The following is a 23638-nucleotide window of genomic DNA, read 5'->3' as shown; positions in this document are numbered from 1 at the left end:
AAACATTTTAAAACATGCTTGAGATAGCATTTGATGCTTAAAGCATTTGAATTTCTTTTTCCCCCCATCTGCACTGATTTTAAAGACAATTATAAACTTTGATCATTTAGAAAGGATATTTTCCCTCTCCTTCCCGGGGAGGGAAACTCAGTACAAAACGATCCACTAGGAAATCCACCTGAGCTTTCAGAGCCAGGGAGGATATTTAATGATGTTACCCAGGGAGCACTATGATACACTGGAAGGTATGTTTTTGGTTGAGACCATACTCTTAGGCCCTTCTCACCAACAGGCTACATTTTATCCCTCACGACCAAGATCGAGACTCACTGCAGAAAGACTCTTCAATGAAGTAGAATGTACAAAGATTCAGAGCCATGTTAATGGAGTGTGAATAGACTTCCTTACATTAGCAAAAATTTTGTAGGCCTCATTGGAAAAAATAATTATCTTTAGAAACTTGTGGTGCTTACATGGAAATCCAACCAAACAAAAAAGTAAACACTGAGAATAAAGCCTCTGAAAAAAAAAAGTTATGTGTCAATAAAAGATGCCTGAGGGCAGGAAAGACATAAAATACTGAGAATTATCAGTAGAATCTAGAAGAAAGAAAATCCAGACAGAACAGAGACTAATCCTGTAGTTATTCTAGAATAAATATTACCTATTCCACATGAGGAAGAGCTGGAGGTTGGCAATAAGACTCACTGTATATTTTTTATACTTTGTGATCAATAAGCATATGTAAATGGTAAAATACAATCTCATATATTTTAAAGTGATATATTCAGATTCTAATTTTAAGTAAAGATTTAAGCATTTTCTATTGATCCTATTTTTGTCCTTGTAAAGTTCTATGCTAAAAAATGCTTGCTAATATTGTTACTTATAGATATTTAAAGAGAATGAATCCTATTTGCATATACCGGTCATGATACCGGTGTTTAGATTGGAGAAAAATCAAGTAAACAGCATCCTTTGCAAAATTCTGTCTTTATGAAACTTATTTATACTTGAAATTTTTTCTCTTGGTATTATTACTAGAAGAAGAAACTTATTTCATTCAGTTGATACAGTAGAATTTTTAAAAGTTATGTGTTCAAGAGGTTTCTCAAAAAGTTAAACAAGATTACCATATGGCATGACAATTTTGGTCCTAGGTATTTACCCAAGAGAATATATGTTCACACAAAAACTTTACATGAAGGTTTAAAGCAGCATTAGTCAGAGCAACCAGAAGGTAAAAACAACTCAAATGTCCATCAATTAATAAGCAAATAAATGAAATGTGGCACGAATATGACAAGGGCGAAACTTGAAACATTATATTAAGTGAAATAAATTATTTTTAAAAGAACAAAGATTGTATGATTTCATTTAGGTGAAATATGCAGAATGGGCAAGTTGGCAAGTCTACAGAGATAGACAGTAGATTAGTTGTTTCCAGGGGTGGGGTTAGGGATGGAGAAGCATGGGAAAGGGGAGATTAGGAGGTGACCACTAATAGGTATGGGTGTTATTTTGGGGGGTGGTGAAAATGTTCTGGAATTGGTGGTGATGTACAACTTTGTGAATCTACTAAAAAACCCCCACTAAATTGTATGTCTAAGTCCCATAAATTTTATGGTATGTGAAATGTCTGAGAGACAGAGAAAAGAAAGAAAAGAAATGGATTGTCTGTTGGGCATCATGAAATCAGTCTGAGCTTCCTTCATTAATGCTCCCGGGAGGGAAAGTTTCTCCTTTAACCGATTCAAGCATAAAAATATAATTCATAAGATTCCACCTCTCCCCTTTTTCTTACAGGGATAGAGAAAAAGGTCTGGGAGACATGAAATATGCTGGGGTGGAAAGAGGGACATAGTCTTTTCTTAGTTGCTCTGAAGAGGACCGTTTTCCTCAGTGCCTGATCAGTGAATACAAATGAGTCACTGCCCAAAGTAAATGAGTCACATTAAATTTGGGGGGTGACTGATCCTAAAATAGACAGTGGACTTATATTAAACAATAACACATCTGTAAGGTTTTGTGTGTATATGCATAGAAATTATGTGGGGAACCAATTTAAATAATTCTGTGTTTCTGTTTTTGTTTCTTCTGTTCAGAATATAATTATACCCTCAAAAAGTCTTCATAAATCATCATAAAAACTACAAGCATAATTATTTTAAGTACAATAACATTTTAGCAGAAATCAAGTTAAAATGGCTTTCGCAGTAATTTTTCCCTTTCAAATATGAAGAAATTTTATTTAGGTCAAGATGATCCTGTCATTACTTAGTTTACTCCAGTGGCTTTGAGCATAAAGCTTGTTTATAAAAACCCAGAGTTTTATAACTAGAAAAGCCCCAAATATGCTCCTAACTATAGCATGTGACGTTCAATCTGCAAACTGATGTTTAGAAGTATTTTCTCACAGAACTGGGGTAGTTTCTTTGTGTTTCATTACATGCTATTGCTCCTCCAGTTCAGGATGGATTTGTATGATTTGGCTATTAGGCATCAAGAGTCAGAGAATTAATGACTATAACTGTGACGACACTTTATTTTTATTGGATTGTTTGCTTTATCCTTAGTGTTTTTAAAAGTACACTTAAAAGGTGTCTAAGTAATTTTTTTTTCTTTCAGGAACAAGAGAATAAATTAATGAACAAAACTTCCATGTAATCAGATACATCAAAACTCATTTAAAAATATTTTCTGATATATTATCCTTCTTATTTCCAAAAGACTTAAGGTAGGACAGTTCATTGTGCTAATATGAAAAGGGAACATAGAAATCATACAACAAATAAAGGTATAAAAAATAAATTCATAGATGCATACACACGCACAAAATTAAAAAGAAATTTTTATTCTAATATTTATTTTTGATTGATTTTAACCAGAGCATGTAAGATGCATTTTTACTTAACACTAAAGAGTGCTTCTGATTCATAATGGTAGGGTTAGCACAGGTATTTCTATCCTTTCCCTCTTGAAATCCCAATATACAATTGTAAAGGAATCAGTTCATAAGGTGGAGAGAATAGGAGGAAAAATAGTCTTGAGAAAGATTCCAATAAATTCCTAGAAAATATGAGGAAGATAAAACTGTGTTGACAGATTGAAAAGAAGTAAGTCATAGCAGCCCAGAACACACAGATGGAATGCAATAATAAAGAGATGCCTGAGCTATATAGCAGGACTCCAAAGATAATCTTAGCCCAGGAGCAATAAAAACATGAATGAGAAGGGAAGCCAAATTGGGAGAGTAATTGAAAGGCTGACCATTGAATGAAGAGTGGAATTGCAACCCCGTCTTCTCTGCCCTTCCACATCTCAAGACAGGTAGAACTCAGACATTTCTAGGCAGCCTAATATATATAACCTACAGGCAAAAACAAAGAAAGACAAAACAGTCACAACAAAACAATTCTAAAGCCACTTTTCTAAAGAAATCAAATGCACCACAGGGATAACATTAGGTCTTCCATATAAAGCTCTCCTCATTATGGCATTTGAAATCTCCATCCCCACCCCAGCTTAAAGGACTCCCCTTCATTACTCACCCTAAGATGAAGCCTGCCAGTAGATCACTTCTGTCCACATGCACTGAGCTTTGAGTTCAGGCATCATCTTTATGTCAGAAACCTAGCAATAAAAGTAAAAATATATAAACGATAGCCTAGGAGATTCACAGTTTTTATCTTAGAACATCTACCCAATTCGCTGTTCTTTGTTAAAATCCACCCAAAGATCATCATAAAAACAGCTGTGTGAAAGAACAACTTAAACAAGAATAGCCATTTTGGAAGAAGCACAGATAATTTAGGGGAAAAAAGAGAATGATAAAAAAAGCTAATTATCTTCATAAAATTTGAAAAGATATTGCATCTAATAATCAGAAACTATTAAAAAGGAATAATGGAGAACAAAAAAATGAGTTCTTTTATACTGAAGATATGATGGCAAAAATTTAATAATTATGAAGATGAAATTAAGAAAATCAGAAGAGAAAAAAGACACTCCCCCAAAATAAAAGGAAAGAAGAAAAAGAAGAAACATACAAGAAGCTTGGTATTGAGGTATTGACGTAATAGAATTTTTGGCAGAGAAAAAAAGTGAAAAATAAAATGGAAAGGAGGAATTAACAATGAAAAAAATAAAAACAAAAAAATTTTCAAATACTAAAACACAGGAATGCTTTATATTGTAAAGTTCTACTGAATTTCCAGAATGATAAAAAATTCCATATATGAAATTTCAGAACACAAGAGATTTAAAAAAGGAATTAAAAATTTATAGTTGTGATATAGGGGTATGCCATATTTATGATTCATGAAAATGAATCAGATTGACATCAGACATCTCACCCAAAGCACTAAATCCTAGAAATAATAAAACATTGACTTTAAAGCTCTCAGGAAAAGTTCTGGGCTTCGTCACCTTTGCAATAATGTGAAGTTAAAATATAGCTGTTTTCAGACTTTCAGAAAAATTTTCTAAGAAGGTTACTTTTGAACTTAGATTCTAAGTTCATGAACTTTTATAAAATTTCCTATGGCGGTTCTTGAACATTTTCTTGAGAAAACAAAGGTGAAACCCCAACATTGAAAGGCATGGAAAAAATACTACAGAATTAACCCAAGAACGATTTGACAAAAAATCCTAGTACATTAGTGATATAGATTTAGAAAGCTGTTGGCCTCAGTTACATTCAGACATAGTCATGACAGAGACCAGTAACTCTGAATCAGTGTAAATGCCCGGGTTAGAAGAAAAGGACAGAAAGAGCTAGGGATGAAGGCAAAAAATGAGGCTGCAAGGTTGTAGGAGATAGGTTATAGTTTTTTCAGATTGTGTGATGATTCTAAGAGTAAATGTAGATTAAATGCTAGAATTGAAAATTGGGGACAGGTAGAGATAACGTATTCATTAGAATTAGACTTGAAAGTATGTGACAGGAGAAAACCAAAATGAATAGTGGCTTACAAAGAAGTTTTGTTCTCTACTACAAACCGAGTCCAGTAGTTAAAGTCCTACTATTGAATTTCCATGAATTCATCAAACCTCCAGTCTCCATCCCATTTTCTCCTCTGCTGATGTTATCGTGTGTCCCTTGTCAGTGCCATCTTCATTCCCCCCAGCAGAAAGGAGAAAGATGAAGGCAAAGTGCACGGTCCTTCCTTGGCGAAGAATGCTCACACCATTTCTACGTCCATCTCATTGACTAAAACTTAGTCACATGACTACACTAAAGGTGGCTGTGTGGAACTGTGTACCTGCTAATATTTGGGGAGATCAGGGGAGGCTATTTGTGGAGAAGGAATGGAGAACAGATCATTGGAGACTATAGTGAGCCTTTTCCACAGACTCCAAGGAAAAGTCCTTTAAAACTTCCATTATATTTGGGGAGACATGAAAAGGAAAAGTCTTTAGAAAATAAATAGATTTGCTAAATCAAGGCATTAGACTTTTTAGAAAGGTCCATGAACTGATGTGAATATCAAATATTTTCATTAGATTAAAATCTTACATATTACATGAAATACTACATGAAAAATAGATGGATACACTTCTTTTTAAATTAAAATTATTAGGCTACATTTGTTAATAAAATCATATAGGTTTTAAGTATGTAATTCAGTAATACATCATATGTGTATTGCACTGTGTGTTCACCACTCAAAGTTAAATTTCCTTCTGCCACTGCATATTTGACCCCATTTACTCTTAACTACCTTCTCCCTTCCCTCTGGTAAAGACTAATCCACTGTCTGTATCTGTGAGTCTCTGTTTGTTTGTCATGTTTCTTTGTTGCTTTCAGTTTTATATCCCTCATGTGAGTGAAATCATATGGTTCTCAACTCTTCCTGTCTGACTTATTTCACTCAGCATGATAATCTCAAGATCCATCCATGTTGTCTCAAGTGGCAATATTTCATCTCTTCGTATGGCTGAGTAATATTTCACCATATGTATGTACCACATCTTCTTTATCCAGTCATCTATTAAAGAATACTTCGGTTGTTCCTATGTCTTGGCCACTGTAAACAATGCTGCTATGAACATCAGGGAGCATATATCTGTACAGATAACTGTTTTCAAGTTTTTTCGGTAGATACCCAGAAAAGGAATTGCTAGGTCATATGGTAATTCTAGTTTTAGTTTTTTGAGGAACCTTCCTACTGTATTCCACAGTGGCTGTACCAATTTACATTCCTACCAGCAGTATGTAATGGTTTCTTTTTCCTCACAACGTCTCTAAGTCTTGTTATTTCTTGTCTTGTTGATAATAGCCATTTTAACAGGTGGTATCTATAATTGTGGTTTTAATTTGCATTTGCCTAATAGCTAGTGAAGTTGAGCATCTTTTCATTTGTCTGCTGGCTGCTTGTATGTCTTGGGAGAAGTGTCTGTTTAGGTCCTCTGACCATTTTTAATGGGATTGTTTATTTTTTTATTGTTGAATTGTGTGAGTTCTTTGTATATTTTGGATATTAGGCCCTTATCAGAGGCGTTGTTTGCAAATATCTTCTCCCATTCAGATGGTTGCTTCTTTGTCTTGTTGATTGTCTCTTTTTCTGGAAAGCCACATGCAAAAGAATAAAACCAGACTGCTATGTATCACCACACACAAAAATGAACTCAAAATGGATCAAAGACCTGACTATAGGACCTAAAACAATAAATTGCATAGAAGAAAACCTAGGTGCTAAACTCATGAACCTTAGATTTGGAAAGGTTTTTATAACTTTGACCTCAAAGGCAAGAGAAGTAAAAGCAAAAATAAATAAATGAGGCTATATCAACCTAAAAAGCTTCTGCTCATATGGATACACTTCTGACTCACAAACTAGTTCACTTAACTGAATTCATCGTAGTTTATTGTTGCAAAATTCATCAATGGATACTTGTGCAGTTATAATTGTTATGGCTGCGGGGGCATAAATTGCAATTTGAAGGTATAAAAATTTCTAATTTTAGAAAACATGACCTCATAATAAAAGATCTGGAAACCATTCTTATCAGATTTTATTGTAAAGCTTTATGTGTTATTCGTGCTTGGCTTTGTTTCATAAGCTCTACCTTGTTTTCTTTTTGCCTGAATTCTTTCACTTTCTTCTGATTTTTATTGTCATGTTACAATGTCTTTATTTTATTTTTGTAAGATATCTTACATTGTTTTTGAAATAGGATGAGTATAAACACAAAAATCTGATAATAGCTTCCCCTCTCTCTGCAGCCAGGTACTGGCTACTGGAGTCAAAGACTTTCATAACTAGGAACTGAAAAAGGCTTCTCATCTGATTGTAAAAGAGGTTAATTCTAACTTGCAGTGGCCGTGAACTTTGGACATTTAATAGATCTTTTCACCCATATCCAATGTTGCCCTCTTCTCTGAAATGGCTTGAAACTTGTTGTCAGTCACCAGCCGATTTCTGGTTTCCAGTTTCCTGGAAATCGTGGTCTGCTTAAAACCCCTCAGAGCTTCTATCCGTGCTCACTGTCCCCAGACTTTTGCAATGCTTTTACTTCTTCACCAGCTTACTGATCACGTCTTTTGAGTATTTTGTTTCTTTCCCTCATTTCTTCATTTTCATTCTCTGGATATTCAACGTTATTGTCATCTATGGTAAACTCTTTGAATTCCGAGTGACACTATTTGCTTTGTCTCTATTTTCTTCTCCTTCATGATGGATGATGGGTGTGAGATACCAAGTGTTTTTCCCCCTGAAGCAATTTTCAGTTATCTTTTACATTTATTTTCAGCCTGCTCTGAGGCTATTAAATCCAAACTTCCTCTCAGTTAATCCTGCATTTCTATGGACTATCTCATCATCATATCCAAACATAACTGCCAAATGTACAATCTTCCTTTTGGCTGGGGTCAATCCCCCTGATCTTTTATGAGCCACAGGGAGACCTTTGAAGTACTATTTCCTCTCTTCACTGATGGCTGCTGGCAGAGATGCAAGCTGCCTGAGATTGATGGGGGGGATGGGCAGGCATCACTGCCAAATAGCTGTGGTATCATAAACAGTGCCGAGTGCCTTTCCAAAGACTACATGTTGACCTTGTTTGGCTTCCAGAGCAATGAGGTAAGTCTATTTAAATAAGTTTGAGATTGCAAAAGATTAGACTACCATCAAATCCATAAAAGTAAGGTAATCTTTCTCAGCAGAACGTGCAACAAATTTTTAAAAAGAGGAATAATTGCCACTCTGTACAAACTATAGATTTCTTTTTGTCTTGAAGAATTTGACATTTACAATGATTTACCAGAACCAGTGTTGATGGACCTAAGCTGAATGTAACCTGAATGTTGTAGTAGTTCCAATCGTCTCCGTAGATAGGAACACAGAATGCATAGAAAAAGTATCATTTGGAAGAGGAAAAAATATACTGGGTGTTAAATATTTATAATTCACTTTGTACAGAGAGTGCGGGCTTTGGTAGGTTAAGCAGTAACCCAAGTGCTAATCCACAGTGCAAAAGTCCAAAGAAATTCAGCTGGAGTTCTTTCTGATCAGGAAGTCCATACCCCATCAGTGGCTAATACAAGTGCTTCTGTTTCCTATGTCTCAGATGACAAACATTATGGGAATTAACATAATAATGATCATAAATTAGCTTTTATTGGCGAAATTGGCAATTTATAAATAGTATAATTTCACTACTTAGTAAAATTAAAAGTTTTCAGGAAAAGTGATTTGGTTAACAACGTTTTAGACACCTCATGCTTATGTGAATGTAGAATAAGAAACCTTCAGGGCCTATACTCTTTACCCTTAAAATACTGCCCAATTTCTAAATGGCCCTGTGGCCAGCCATTGGTTTAAGAAGAGTTAAGGTTGTCTTGAGTTGACCACTAGGTCTTGCTTCTGGGAGGTTGTCATACATCTGGATTTTGTTAATTTTTATGGAGATAGGGGGTCTGACTAGTCAAAAAGACAGAGCTGGCACTTTAGTGAAACTACAACACAAGTACTTTTTGCCTGCTTGTTTATGAATGAATGTTTAAAAATGGCTAAGCATGAGAGAATGTTATATGAGACTTGTTTTCATTGTAATAGCCTAGTAGATCATTTTACTGAATGGGTAACTTCTAAATGACTTCAGAAAACATAAGAACAAAGTATGTAGTACTGGCTATTCTTATTGTTTAAAATGTCTACTATTTTGAAGAATGAAAAACATATTAATGTCTTAATTTTTTTTACATGATAATTGATAAAGAAGAACTTTATCTTTAAGTGTTAGCTATGTTATTTCCAGTTTTGTCAATGCTCAGTTCATGCTCTTTATTTATCTTGCAAATATTCTACTCAGTTGTGAAAAGTTTATGGTTTTTAAAGAAAAACTTTATTTTAGACCTTTAAATCTAGTAATTTGTTTCCTTATTTCTGAGCTTTAGCTTTTCTCTTTCTCCCATGACTAGAGAATTTGCTTACTAAAATTTTATTATTTTATGATGCGATTTTTTTTCATTTAACTTTCATCATTCTAGAATTGTTTCAGAACTATTTATCAAATTTTCCCCTCCTCTTCGTTCATTTGGAATGCCTTATTTATTACATATTTAACTCATATATTTGAGAGTCCATGTTCCTCACATTGTTAGACTTTTATATTTTAATATTTGGTAGGTTTAAATTCTCTTCACCCATTCTACTTCATTTTTAAAATTCTCTTAACTCTTCATCATTCATTATTTTGCATGAAATCTAAAATTTTGTTTAGTGTCAAAAGAAGCTCTCCTTGAAATTTTTATATAATCACTTATTTATAAATTAACGGATATTTTGATTATACTCTATTTCCCCATCCATGTACATATGCTATTTTACCAGATAGTTGTTGTTGATATAAATAACCCAAAGAAGATATTCATGATTCTTGTACATGTTTTTGAAAGCTGCTTCTAAATATTTTGCTCCCCCACAATCCCCACATGACTATTATTTTTCTTCTAATCTAACTGGCTTGTGCTTATTGGCTAAGAATTGATTGTTTTTCTTATTTCATCTTGTATCCAGTTTACTGAAATTTCTTATGAAGTCTGGTAACTTTTTAAATGGTTATCTTGGATTTTTTAGGTAGAGTAGTATCCCTCTTTTCCAATATGGAATAGTTCAAGTTCTTTATACTCTTTACACCTAGGAAAATTTTAAATGTTAGTGGGAACTGTGAACATCCTTTGCCTGTTGTAGGTTTTAATGTATGTGACTGCCTACTAGAGTTTCTCTATTAAGAAAATGGCTATTGATTTTAGATAGAGTGATATTTTTGCACATAAATAAAATGATTTTCATCCTAGTTTTAAAAAAGATTTATAACCAGGAATGTGGCTGACTTTTACTGAAATGATTTTTAACAGCTGTGTTGAAATAATCAAACATTTTGTGTTTGTTTTGGGGCTTTTGATATGTCACATGAAAAGATTCCCAATTATTAAACTCATTTATCCAAAGAGATGGTTTCAAAGTTAAAACTCGATGAACCCGATTATATAACGATTTATTGAGTCAATTGCATAGAGAACATAATTTTATGTATTTTAAAAAGTGAATTTTACTTACATGTTTCTTTTTGTTTTTACGAAATAGCTCTTCAATCATATTGGAAGTCGGTAAAGAAACAATTTTTTTTCTCTAATATTAATACTGAACTTTTCCTACCTTTGATTTATTGACTTATTGCCTCAGGCTCAGAAGTGGATATTTAGTTTGGACAAGATTTTTTTCTCTTTTTCGATTATGTTTCGAAATTTTACTGTTTCACAAAATGACTTGCTAATGTTTTTATTTCACATAGCTTATTCCTTATTCTGGTTTCAGGAAATTATCTGCGGCTAAGGCTGTTCTGTTATTTTTGTTAGCATGTCCTTCTGTCTTCCTTCATTCATTTAGTTTTAAACAACCTCAAAGCAATGACAACAATTAAAAAATAAATATATAAACATCGATATTAAAAGAACGATTATTTAACCAACAATTTTGTATTTTGTTCTAATGTACTACTATAACCCAGGTGTTTGGTAAGCAATCAGGGATTTAAAGATTGTTATCTTTTGAAATTGTAATTTGCTGGCTGAGGTTGTTAGTTCCACCTTTCTAGGGAAGGCTCACATTAATCACGTTTTTCCTGGGATTCGGCTTTTGTTTCCTTTGTTAGCATTCTGTACAAATTCAATGTAAGTGAATGAGGTGAAGAAAGTCTCTTCATTAAACTGCATACCAGGGATAACCTGAAACTCATAGATATATCTCTATGGAGACAAACTGCAGCTGTAGTACAGTCATCGGTACCATTTTAATATGGATCGCACATCTAGAAGACATTTCATAGGCACCGAACATGACATTGATTAAATCCATTGTAACTCTGGGGGCTATTAAATAGTGAGAATCTGGTTACTTAAAAATGGAAAGTCAATCATTTTATGAGAAAAAGTCAATAATTTTTTTTTTTAACCAGATGAGTTTATAGCTTGAAAATAACAATAATAACAACTCAGGGATGCTGTGTCATCTAATGAGAAGAGTAGGGAAGAAGACGAATGTGGTAGTGAATTCCCTCTGCCACTTACCTGTGTATTTGGACAAGTTCATTTCATTCAGCTTCAGTTTTCTTATTGATGAAATAGAGAGAATAATAACCACCTCATAAAACTGTTTTAATGATTTCAAGTTTGTATGTGTGTGTTTTTTCTACCACTAGTCCTTCGCTGTTTATAAAAGTTTCATATCAGTAGTATGAGCATTACCAGTAACCTCATTAGAAATACAGAATCTTAGCCTCACCTAGACTTACTGAATCAGAATTCAGCATTTTAACGAGACCTCCGAGGAGATTCCTTTGTATATTAAGTATAAGATGCACTGCCTAGTCTAGCATAGAACCCAGCACATGCTTGATGCTATAGTTTTCTTTCTTTTAAATTGAATAAGTTTTAACACATGACCCCTGACCCCCCCCCCAAATCCCAACAACTATAAGAAAAAAATATAGGATTGGCATATTATCTCATTTGCTTTATTTCTGTTAGTTCTTCCATACAGAATATATGTTTGTGATTCCCTCCTTTTTATCATTTGTACTTAATTTTTAAAATTCGATGCTAAAATTGAGTTTCAAGCAAGACACCAGGACAATTTTCAAGGAGAGATCATAAATACAGCAGTCACTACTTGTACAACTGTTGAATCCTCTACTAGTTGGAGGATATAGTACTGAGTCACATTGTGGATCAGAAGAAAGAGTTTGGGGCAGAAGATATCTCTGGAGAAAGCTGTGCCGTGAGCCATACTCTCTTGGTGGCAGAGTGCCTGCCTGCTCCCTTTCATCAAACCAGATGGCAAGAAGACTTCCAAGGGCACTTTGGAAGCTTGATATATGACTTCTATATTAAGATTTTCTGTGGTCTGGCTCCCATCAGGTTTATTTAGAGGGTGAAACAGTGCTAGCTACTGCATTCGTGATAGAGCCAAGAGAAGAAGCAACATTGGGATTTGCCTGTACTTCTGTGGTTTGCTGGAGCAAGGGATGGTTAAAACTTTGCCATGGACTCAGTGTTGTGCTGAAAACTGATTCTCAAAACAAACAAAAAAATAAAAGCACTGCTCCCACAACTCCTAATTTATAGCATCTGTCTATTTCTGTGGTGTAAATATTGCCATTCTGATTAATTTTGAGCTGTCAACATGGCATCACTGAACATGGAGTCAGAAAGAAATGAGTAAATCTGCTCTTATCAGATGGTAGGAGCTGACTCCAGCGTACCACAGCATGAACATAGGGTGAGCATGAGAAAGTGCAGAAACCAAATGACAAGGGGTTGTACTGGTTGAAGATCCCAGTATCAGTAAGATGGAAAATTCACCTGCAGAGAAAGAAGCTACTGAGTGACTAACTTGAGACTCGTTGGAGACTCTCATCAAAATGCTCTGTGCGAGTCAACTTTAAAAATCTCTGGGTCCAAAAGGTATAAAGCCTGATAACAACCAAGGATCCCAGTATGATCTTACTTATTTTCTTACTACCAACCCCTGGAAGGAAGAAACAAAGACAGGTCAGCAAACTGTGAGAAGCAGGCCCGCGCTGGTGTAGGAAGAAAGATTTAATGTTAAATCCAGTTAAAAATTTTGGTTACTGTCTCAGACAAGACATTCTAATTACTAAATTGAGTTTGTGTTTGTCTCGAACTGACCATAGAACAGCTATTATCTAAGAGTCCACGGGACTTCATCAGGTACCAAAGGAAACCATCCCTACTGAATAAAGTTTAGAGGATAACTGTGGAAATAAAAATAAACTGATGTTTCAATTAAGTCATGTATTATGCTAGTTTAATATACAAGTTAAATATATGCCTTCAAGTTCCAACTTCTAGCTCAGGATTTAACTTGTAGATCAAACTTCATCCCATGCTGAATACTCCCTCCCACTGCCTTAACAATTAAGTTGTGTTTTGTAACATGTTGTACAATAAATTTTTACTATTTAAGATGCTCTTGTGAATTCTTGATCTTTTCTGGGTTTCTGTATGAATGTTATCCTCCTAAGATTAGAGATTGTTGCTTCTACTTTGTAACTTTCCTTTCTCCACTGAAACCTTTTAAACCTCATTTCCTGATAAAGGGTGTGGTGGACAACTGCTTTTTAAAAGAATGCAATTAAGTTTTATTTTCAGTGGGGTTTTTTGGTTATTAAGCAGAAACAATTAAAAATGCACATGAAAAAAGGAGAAATACAAATTTATTTTTACTTTTCTAAGCCTTTATGGCAAATCTGTCCTTTAACATGGAGCATATCACAGGGGAAAATAAGATTATTTTAAACTCTTTTTGTCTTGTATTCTTGAAAATAGCATGTTTGCAATGGACATGGCTACTGAAAACATAACTTAGAAATTAATACTTTATAGGTTTATAAGTAATAACATTTTACTCAAATAGTATCTAGTTTCTTATATTCTCTCAATGAGCAAGGAAGTTTTAGGTCATAATGGTGGAAAGTAAGGTAGAAGACATTTTAGAAATACACTATGTCCTAAATATATAAAACAGTATTTGATATTAGAGATTTAATATTCTTTTACTGTTTGTATTTATTTTAAATTTTGTTATGATATAAATGTTAATATTTCTCAAATGTATGATAAGTCAAGTTGCCTTCACCAAGAGTGGTGCTCTGTGCCTAGCATTCTATACAGCAGAGGGCTCTACAACGTTGAATAAAATTCTCTTACCTCTTCCATAAATATACCAAAATTAAAATTTATATATATATATATGATTTATATAATTGTAAAATTTATCATTTATATGTAATTTATAATATAATTTATAATACATGTAATTTATCCATTATATAGATTACATATAAATAATACCTATATCTATACATACATCGATCTATCTATCATCTGTCTCTCTCTAAATCTAATCTCCCAACATAACAGCTTTTCCAGAATTCTTAGAAAGAGAACCAGAAATGTTACTTCAAGAGCTCTTTGAGTAGGAGGTTAGATACCAAGAACTTTGGTATTGGCTGCCCCAAGTTTCAGGAAAAAAGGCAGACAATGACTTTACTATACAGAGATCAGAAATGAACAACACCGAGATTGCATAGAGTGAAAGGTCGATGCTAATCCATGGTAGTGGTGTATTCAAAGGGAATTTTGAGAGATGACACTTATTTTTTAATTTCAAGCTGATTTTGTGGCCAGAACATAAAAGCTTTTCTGTTTTCTATTCTAGAAATTATTTAGCAGTCTACTATGCCTTCAAATTCTTACCATGTTGGATTATTTACTTGTTTTGTAGAAATCAAAGAAGAAGATATATCTCAAGTGTAAATTGGGACAGAAGAGAGATTATAAGTGTGAAGCAGAATTCTAGATCAGGAGACCACAAAAATAATCTTCATCCTCTCTCCGCATGCCTTATTGGATTTGTTGAGAATATGAGGAGAGTTTTTCTTTCTAAAATACATGGACTTATTTGGAGTGAAGTGGTAAGTCAAATTAATGGGGTGTTGTGTAGCTGACTTTAGGGTTACAGGAAAATCTCCTACTATTGCCAACGTTTACATTTTGGTTTGTGTTTTGACAGTTCTTCCTTTTGAAGACGACATCTAACAGACTTATTGTAAAACTCGTACATACATCACAGCAACTTTCTCTTAAACATTCCTGAAGTCAGAGGATTAGAAATTAGGAAACAGTTTTCTTAGCCCAGATAACATCTTGATTCATCAATTTGAATGAGGAAGTCCTTGAGCAGCAAATTAATGGCAAAGAATAACTATAAATCAGCTGCCCATGTTAGCAATATGGCACAGTGCCTGACATCTGGATCTGTACAATACAACATAAATATCTTCACACACACAAAATTAGGAATCGATGAGCCAGAGAAGTCCAGTGTTATTGTGCAAGTCCAACAAAATTAAGTTGTTCTAATATGTTAAAATAAATTATGCACTGTGAAGGAAAAAAGACAAGTTTTTTTTTTTTTTTGTAAGCTACTCATTATTTTAAGGCTAAATTTAAATTTCTGGATTAAGTCTGATTCTTTTCTGTCTTTCTCAAAACATTTTTTTCGTTTACATATATCTGTATTCTCACTTTGACATGGTCAATGTCATCTGGTAGAAGCCAAAATAGTTGTTAACTAGAAAAAAAGTAGGATTAATTGGGTCTTTTATGTATTTAGTGACTATATGTAGTAGTGGAAGAATGACAATTTGAGTACTTATATAGTAAAGAAAGAAATCTTAACTTTCAAAATTATAAGAATGTTGAACTCCATTATACATGGAAGAAGATAAAAATAGTCCACAAAAGAAATATGAATAAGTACGTTATTTACCTTGAAATTTGGAGTGGAATTATGCTTTGAATATTTTAATCTAGTTCTCTTAAAATCAGGCTTAAATCAAGGAAACTGTATGTTGTATAAGGAAATTTTAAGTAGGCCAAAAATTAACTTGTTTTGTACAATTCATTTATTTCTTTTTCTATTCTGTTGGAGTTTTATATTATCAAATTGAAATCAATGTTTTCTTTTGAACAATAGTTAAATTTTAATCTTTAATGTTTTGACTCTGACATTTTTAAATAAAAATATCAGGTAAATTTCATATGCTACCTTTAGACTCTATAACTTTTAAAAAACATTTTAATACTCCTTTCTCAGTATTTGATTCCATAAGTGAAATGGAAATCAGTAAGGATAAAGAAAAATTGATTAGCATTAACAGCCAACTAGACTAAATTAACATTTATAGAGAATTCTACAAAATAGCTGTAGAATATATGTTTTCCAAGTGCCCATGCAACACACTAACAGATACTGTATGTTGAGTTATAAAATATGTCCTAACATATATAAAATAATTGAAAAATATATCAAAGAGATAAAATCATGAAGTTCGTTTTCTGATCACAACTAAATTAAAAACAAATAGCCAAAAGATACTTGAAATGTCTTCAAACATTTGGAAATTAAATAGCATTTTTCATTAAAAAGGAAAAAAAGCACAAGATGAACAACAACAAAAAAAGTCACTATTAGGATTAGAAAATACTTAAAATGAAATGAAACCTAAAACGCAATATATCAATGTATGTGGGATGTAGCTAAAGCAGTCCTTAAAAAAAAATGTATAGTTTTAAATGCTTATTAGAATAGAAGAAATTAAAAAGGAAACTCTAACCCCACATTTTAATAGTCTAAAAATAGAAGAGCTACTTAAACCCAAAATAAGTAAAAGGAGGAAATAATAAAGAGCAAAATCAATTTGAAATCAGGAAAACAAGAGAGAAAATAATAAAGCATATTCTTTGAAGAGATCAATAAAATTAAAAATCACTAGGGAGGTTGATAAAGAAAAAAATGAGAAACGACATAAAGGGGAATTACTACAGAGCCTACACACACACACACACACACACACACACACACACACACACACACACACAATGAGAGGAAGGCAGTACTTCCCTTATACCATAACCAAAGATATACAAGGAAAGAGAGCTATAAGCCAGTATTTCTTACAAACATAACTGCAAGCACTCCTAAAAACGCCAACAATATATAGATGGGAAAACACATCATGACCAAGTAGTATTTATCTCAGAAATGCAAGATTAGTTACACATTTGAAAACCAATCCATGCTGTTCACATAATTAACAGAATAGATGTGGGAAAAATCACACAAGGTCATCTCAATAGATGTAGGAAAAGCATTTGATAAGATTTAACACCTATTTATTACATGGACACTCAGAAAATTAGGCATTAAAGGGAATGCCATCTACCTCACAAAAGTATTTGTGAAAATCCTATAACTAACATGAGTTTTGAAGGTGAAAGTGTTTCTATCTCCAAGATTGTAAACTAGGCAAAGATGCCAACTCTGAGCACTTCTGTTCAACATTTTGCTAAATGTCTTTCCCAATGTTATAAAGCAAAATAAACAAATATGAAAGCCTCTGAAAAAGAAAAGGTAAAACTTTTTATTTATAAATAATATGACTAGCTATGTGAAAAATAAACTATACAAAATGTTACTGAAACTAATAAATGAGTTTAGCTACCACTAAGACAGAGTGGCAACTTACTAGAACTGTGATTTCAAAATAGAAATAACATAATTTACTTAATTTGAAGGCCGGTTATCTGGGCTCTACTTGTTCTTCTTCAGAGTATCTTTTTTTTTTTTTTTTTTTTTTTTTTTTTGCCTTTACTGTATTCCATGTGCACACCACACTGAATTACATTTACCTACATATAAAAGCTCAACAATCTGACTTTAATCTTTGTGTACACCATCAGCTGATAAAATATTTGGTAGATAAAGTGATAAATACATTTTGGGTTTGTTTATGTAATTTAACCCAGATGTTACTTCTAATCCTGGAACTGGTTTTCGATTCTGATTTATATGAGAGAGAATGCAAAGGAGACATGTTTCATTGTAGGAAGAATTATTTTCTGATAGTGAAAGCTATTGCATCCTTGTTTTTGGAAATGCAGAATAAGCGTTATTTTTGGTATAAGAAACAACATTGTGGTATTATTTTTCACTCAGCAGCATTTGTACTTAACTATTTTAGTCAATGTCAGATCTTGAAGTTAATAATACTTAAAACATACAACTTGGGGAACACAGCATGGTGTTAATATAACCAACAGAAAAATGTCTTCATTGCTTAGTTGCATTGATATTTGTTTATTTCCATCATAACTCAAATACATTTTCAAAGAGACTAAACTCCAAACATCTGTGGACATTCCATACATCCATTTCTGAAAATAATCACTGTGCATCTATAGTTTACAACTATTGGCACAGAATCTGATTCTCCCAGTATTTATATATTGTAAATCTGCCAAGCTGCGTTAGAGTACATGAATCGTTGGTATTTGAAGGGATAAAGAATTAAAGATGAGAGTTAATAGTTAGAAATTGGTAGAGAGTTAAAAGCTTTCTTGTTGGAATGAGATGAAGGATTTTAGAACCTATCAACAAAAAAGGAGGTTGGTTCTATGTCATTTAATTGCTCCCATTTTATTGTATAATATCCATATACCCACGAAAATGTGAATCAAGTTTAAAGGAAAAGAATTGAGAGTATGGTAGCAGTTTATAAATATTCAAAGAGTATAAATGTTATGAAAAGGCAGGCTTTACATAGAACATGAAAAAAATGGTGGAGCTTAAAAAAGAGCCATACATTTAAAGCAAATGAAAATGTAGATCAGGTATTTAAAAGAACAACTGTTTCATGAGTACTCATTTCCATTAATTATTTAGATTCGAAATGCAACAACGTTTTGCAGAACATGATGCTTTCCTTGTGTACATCCCAAGTCTGTTCTTACTCTTTAAATTTTAAAGAACTCTTGGCCCACTTACAGGTATAACAGCAGAGTTAAAAAGATATTTGAACCTCATGAAGCTAAACCATGGCAGATTAATCGGACATCTAATCCCAAAATATTCCACATGAATAGAAAAAGATTTTTGGAGATACAGTTCTGGTGCTTTTGTCAATAATATAGTGGAATTTTTTATAGAAGGGGAGAGGGGTACTTTAAAATGCTTCATAGCTAGATAAAGCCTGTTTTGTAATATATAATGAAAGTAAACAAACAAGGCATTATTTTTACACACTATCAGAAATATCTGTCAGCATGTGACTTTATTAAAAATCTTTTGTGTCTTCACTTTTTTTTGTGGGCTGTTTTTTTTTTTTTTTTAAATTTCAATATCCACGTAGTTTCCTATAGTGAATGATTTTTCCCCTGAGATTTTTATTGTTGTATCTCAAAAAATTATAAAGAAAGCAAATGAGCCACCATCAAAAAAATGCTACGAGACCTTAAATGTGTCTACCCGTTCTCTCCTTACCACAATTATGTCACACTGAAAATCATAGAACATCCAATGTTAGTGACAAGCTCCATAAAATATTTTACCCTGCAGAGTCAGATTAAAGAGGAAACCCCTAACATTTAGAGTAAATTCAGCCATATCTGGATTCTGCAACTGTATTTAACTACTTACATTTTTCCATGACACTGAAGTTAAAATGAATTTGATATGCAAAACAAAAACAAAAACAAAAACAAACAAACAAAAACATTCTGTAGATTGCTTTAGGAGAACATACATGTTTTTAAGTCACTAAATATGAGGGATTAGTTCTCTATTTTTTCAACATTATCTTATATAATTTCTCTCATAAAATCATATGGTTTGCTGTACATTTGAGATATCATTAAATGGTAAGCTTGCTAGTACATGGGGACTAGCGTATTTAGAGTTGTTAGCTAGCATTTTAAACAACTTAATATTGGTGACAAATAACTATGTAAGTCACCTGATGGGTTTGAATGACAATATTGTCTTTTTAAAAACATACAGATCAGTCTTGTAACCAGAGGATATAGGCTCCATTTTCTGAAACAGAGGTGTACAAACTATTAATGACAAGTCAAATCTGGTCTGCTGGGTTAGTAATAAAATTCTATTGAAACATGGTTATGGCCATTTGTTTAAGTATTATCTGTGGTGGCTTTCATGTTACAATGGTAGAGTTCAGTGGTTGCAAGAGGGATAATATTGCCTGCAAAGCCTAAAATATTAAAGAAAAAAAATTGCCACCTTCTGCTCTAAAACAACATTAGGGTATTAATCCTAAGTTATAAAGAAAAAAGTGGACTTAAACAAGTCTTTAAAATGTGCTGTTTGGATCCCATTTCTGCTTGATTCATTCTTGCATTGGTTTTAAAATACAAATTTTACAGATACATTAATAGTTGGGTCTTATGATAAGCTCTCAAAGCTTGCTTCATATTCAAATTCTGTTCCTGTCATCATAGCTAATAGTAGTTAAATGAAAGCTAAAAGAATCTCACAAGGCTCTTAGCACAGTGCTAATGCTGACAAAGTAGCAGGGTTTTTGCACCTAAAACCTACTTGATCCTAATGTAAAACAGCAATGAGAGAGCAGAAGCTTCTTCCAAGAAGTGAGAACAAAATTCATTTTTAAAAGAGTTATCCCAGGTTGCCAGGTTTTTGTTCATAAAGCCAGAAAAGTAAAGAACCTCAAAACTGAGATATGAAGAATAATTTTTTTTTTTTTGCTGGAAAAGTGTTAGATAAGTTAATAGAATAGGGTCTTTGCATGGCAAACTCTACTTCTCTAGGTTGTAGGAAATGGAAAATACCATTCATCAGAATATTTAGCACTCATATACCAAAACCATAAGAGATACTTTATGTGCATTATCTTATTTAATTGTCCCAAGAAAACTATTATTCCAATTTTATAAATGAAGGAATTGAGACTTTCAGCAGTTAAATAATATTAAGAAATTGAGAAATTGGATTTTTAGAGAGGCTGTTGCTCTACATAGGTAGCTTAAATTACTTAAATTACTCCACCAGCATTCAGGAGACCTAGAATTTTTTTTTGAAACCATGATAAAGTATATCTGACAAATTTTTAGTAGGAGCATCCTTCAGTTCCCAAACCAACAGCTTTATTATGAACATTGCAATTATTTTACTTAAAAATTTTACATGTCAGTTTATAAGTGGTATAGAGCTACAGTTTTTACAAACATCTCTGTTTGTTAATATTAAAATAATGCTGTATTCATAAAATGATTTGGAAATATTTCCATTTTTAATGGTCTGGCATGCTTTAAATGACATTTGAATTGTCTGCTTTTATTTTTTGCCATATAGATGCAACTGTTATAAAACCACGTACTTCTTTTTAATGGAGGGATTTTAACAAGTGTCATAATACTTCCTTTGGTAAGTTCATACTTCTACTTTTTCTTGGGTCAAATTTTGTAATTTATATATTTGGGGACATATATTAAAAATAATACAACATGACTAAGTAACTTTTAACCCAATAATTTTCAATATTAAGAAACTTGTCAATATAATTCATTACAATAATCAAAAGATAAAAATCCAAATGTCATAGAGTAAATACTCATGGAGATCACTGTTGGCTATTCCTTAATACCTGTTCTATACATCTTCGAAGGTAATTAAAAAATCACAATTTCAGCTATGTATGTGGTTCCCTGGAAATAAAGAATGTGTTTCTGACTTCCAGTTTCTGGGGCCACATGTAAGGAACTTGAAAGTTTCACTCTATCCTGACAGCAAGTCAAAGTCAAGCACTTCCCCAAAAGTAAAGAGACAGGTGAATGAAAACAGGATATCACTTCTTACCAGAGCAGAGACTCAAAGCTGAAATAGCCTGAAGAAATCAGTGCCTTGGTAGGAAAGCCTGAGATGTAATTGCCAAATTGGAGGCTCAGTGTGGGCAAGTCTGAGAGTTAAAAACTTCATGTTGACAAAGCCCGAGCTTGGGAGAAACTAGTAAACCAGAGCCTAACTGACATAGAGGGGGAGGTAAATCCCCAACTTCAGCACACTGTAGCCATCCTATCTCACCTAAGGGCGAGGAAGAAAACTGAGAAACACTTGCGGTATTCATAGTCCAGAGGCACAGGCTCGCTAAAAGACAGAGACCTAATCATAGGACTATCGAATGCTTTCCTTCCCCCAATTCTTCACCATCAATCATATCACTAAAGGCCTATTTACAGCAACTCCTTTTACCCAGGACATCACGTCTGGCTGTCAAGGAAGAATTACAAGGCATACCGAAAGGCAAAAAGCACAATTAGAGGAAACAGAGCAAGCGTCATAACCAAAACATGGCAGGGATGTTAGAATTATCAGGCTGGGAATTTAAGATAATTATGATTAATATGTGAAGGGCTCTAATGGGTAAAGTAGGCAGCATGCAAGAACAGATGGGCAATGTAAGCAGAGAAATAGAAAGTCCAAGAAAGAACAAAAAAGATATGCTGGAAATAAAAAACATTAACCAAAATGATGAATGCTTTTGATGGGATAATTAGTAGACTACACAGCTGAAGAAAGAATCTCTGAGGTAGAAGACATATCCATATAAAAGGAAAGAGAACAAAGACTGAGAAACAAGGACTGTGTATCCAAGGACTGAGAGGCAACCACAGAAGATGTGACATGTGTAACGGGAATACCAGAGGAGACGAAAGAAAGAAACAGAAAATATTCGAAACAATAAGGACTGAGAATTTCCCTAAATTAACGCCAAACACCAAACCACAGATTCAGGAAGCTGAGAGAACATCAACCAGGATAAGTGCCAATGTATTACACCTAGACATATCAGTTCAATATACAGAAAATGAAAAAGGAAAACCCTGAAAGAAGCCAGAGGGAAAAAGCACCTTACTTATGGAACAGCAAAGGTGAGAATTACATACTACTTCTCTTCAAAAAGCATGCAAACAGAAGAGAGTGGAGTGAATTTTTAAAGCATTGAAAGGGAGGGAGGGAGAGAGAGAGAGAGAGAGAGAGAGAGAGAGAGAGAGAGAGAAACCTAGAATTCTGTGAAATTATCCTTCAAAAGTGAAGAAGAAATTGACTTTTTCAGATTAAAAATATTGAGGAAATTTGTTGCCAGTAGACATGCCCTGCAATAAATGTTAAAAGAAATTTTTTAGAGAAAAGAAAAGTAATATAAGCCAGAAACTCATATTTACATAAAGTAAAGAACAGGCTTAAAGAAAGAATATGTGAAGGTAAAATAAAAACTTTTATTTTTCTTATTCTTAATTGATCTAACAGCCGTTCATTCAAAATAATAATACCAACAATATATTCAACTATGTATGCCTACATACACATACACATATCTAGTATGTGTGTGTATATGTATACATATATATAGCTATGATTATGCATGACTATATAAATGAAATGACTGATAGTAATGATATAAAAGACAGGAAAAAAAGAGTGGAAGACTGTATTTCCCAGCTTTCTTTGCATTTAGGCACAGCCAGATGATTAATTTCTGAACAATCTAATGCAAGCAAAACAGTGTGTGCATCTTTTGGCAAGGTTCGTCAAAGGAAAGGGACTTGCTTTATTTTTTCATTTTTTTTCTTCCTGCTGGCTGGAATTGCGACATAGTAATTGGCTCTGAGGCAGCCATGACACCTTGTTGAGGTGGCAGCGCAATAAGACAGGAGCCTGGATCCAAACGATTG

General features: G+C 33.3%; 2 long non-coding RNA genes across 11 annotated transcripts in view; one reads left to right on the top strand and one right to left on the bottom strand.

The window, feature by feature from the left end:
- Nucleotides 1–2975: 2975 nt before the first annotated feature.
- Nucleotides 2976–21840, bottom strand: LOC107507988. Its single transcript, XR_001596233.2, has 3 exons — nt 21762–21840; nt 3552–3633; nt 2976–3370 (listed from the first exon to the last, which is right to left on the bottom strand). It is a non-coding gene; the product is annotated as an uncharacterized LOC107507988 (long non-coding RNA).
- The window catches only part of LOC107507984, a 165893-nt gene continuing 149662 nt past the window's right edge, over nt 7408–23638 (top strand). For 8 of the 10 annotated variants that reach the window (XR_004953916.1, XR_004953915.1, XR_004953914.1 and 5 more), the window contains exons 1-3: nt 7408–8084; nt 14814–15003; nt 21258–22834. This is a non-coding gene — a long non-coding RNA (uncharacterized LOC107507984). The remainder of the gene's footprint in view (nt 8085–14813; nt 15004–21257; nt 22835–23638) is intronic. The other 2 variants (XR_004953911.1, XR_004953910.1) reach the window with 1 other exon arrangement.

Source organism: Rousettus aegyptiacus, unplaced genomic scaffold, assembly GCF_014176215.1.
Source record: "Rousettus aegyptiacus isolate mRouAeg1 unplaced genomic scaffold, mRouAeg1.p scaffold_m13_p_13, whole genome shotgun sequence".
In the NCBI taxonomy this organism is placed as follows: domain Eukaryota; kingdom Metazoa; phylum Chordata; class Mammalia; order Chiroptera; family Pteropodidae; genus Rousettus; species Rousettus aegyptiacus.
The sequence above is the reverse complement of the archived record's forward strand: the minus strand, read 5'-3'. Positions and strand labels throughout refer to the sequence as shown.